Source organism: Microtus ochrogaster, chromosome 1 (assembly GCF_000317375.1).
Source record: "Microtus ochrogaster isolate Prairie Vole_2 chromosome 1, MicOch1.0, whole genome shotgun sequence".
Lineage (NCBI taxonomy): Eukaryota > Metazoa > Chordata > Mammalia > Rodentia > Cricetidae > Microtus > Microtus ochrogaster.
The window spans coordinates 101,321,803-101,323,148 of NC_022009.1; positions in this window are offsets into that span (position 1 = coordinate 101,321,803).

A 1,346-nucleotide genomic window follows, 5' to 3' on the forward strand; every position below is an offset into this window, starting at 1 on the left:
TTACAGAGTGCTCCCATTATGGTAGGTTCTTCCCTTCACCCACAGCCCAGGTTATCAGGAAGGGCTCCCCCTAGAGTTAAAATGGATACACTCAAGAGAAAGGCTTAAACAAACTAACTGCCTGACATGCGCAGATTCTATTTACTAAGTTTCTAAAATTGCAGATGTTTTGGTGTTTTCTGGACTTTGGGAGATATGAGTTGTTACAGCGCTATTACTTTGGACTTAACTGACTTTTTGGCCTCTCGTGCTAGCATCAGTTTCCTGCAGGTGTGCTAACCCGAAACACCTTGCATTCAGTAACTCGAGGCTCATGGGTGTGTCTCACTCGGCTTACATTCAACAGGGGCATTCACTTTTTTCTTGCTCTTCTTAGCTCTTCTCCTCCTTCTACCTTGAAACCCAGAAATGGTGGGGATGGAGCTAATGGGGTGCTTGTGTGGCAGGTGCAGGGCCCTAGATTCTCCACTCATACACTATAGCAGACACCCCAGCAACAGCAGGTTGGTGTCATTATAGCCACGTGTAAAGACCCTTGTGATGACTCTGGGCCCAGCTGGATACTCCAGGGCAATTTCCTCAGGGTTGCCCTATTGGCAGCCCTAATTCCACCTGTGACTTTTTCACTCCCTTTGCCATTGGGTCTAAAGTTAGACATGTCCTCGTGAGAACGTGACTTTGTTGGACTTCATTCCTGATGGTGTCCTTTTCTGTTCTTGCATTTGCATGAAATTGATCTATAGTCTCCTGAGTTTTCCCACACTAACAGGAATCCAAACCGACACAAGCTAAGTCACTACTATATCTGACTTTTCATGGCATTATCATATTATCAGATACTACAGTTTTGAATTTTTGTCCAGAAGTGACATCAAAAGACACTAGGCCATGCTTTTTTCCAGGCCCCAAAAACATGCCATATCATTTATAATGGACTTCAAAGCAGAAATCATTTTAGACCATATATATCTCTTTCCTTTTTAACATTTTCATGATACTCGTGATTAAACCTAGGGCTTCAAGAATGCCAGGCAAGGGTTTCACTAGTGGGCCATCTCCAGCCTTTTGAGGCAGGACCTTGGTAAGTAGTCCTGGCTGGTTTCAAGACCACCATGTAGCGCCCCCACCTTTACTCTGTTTTAGTTTATTGCTACTATGAGTGTTTGGTCAGTGGATAATCTTGTCAACTCTCTTCTACCTTTCAAAGATTCTAGAGATTCTATTCAGGTGGTCAGGACAGCAAGTTCTTCCTCCACTGAGAATCTTGCCAGCTTGGTCCTCTTCTTTAAAAACCTATAGCTAGCCGGGAGGTGGTGGCGCACGCCTTTAATCCCAGCACTCGGGAG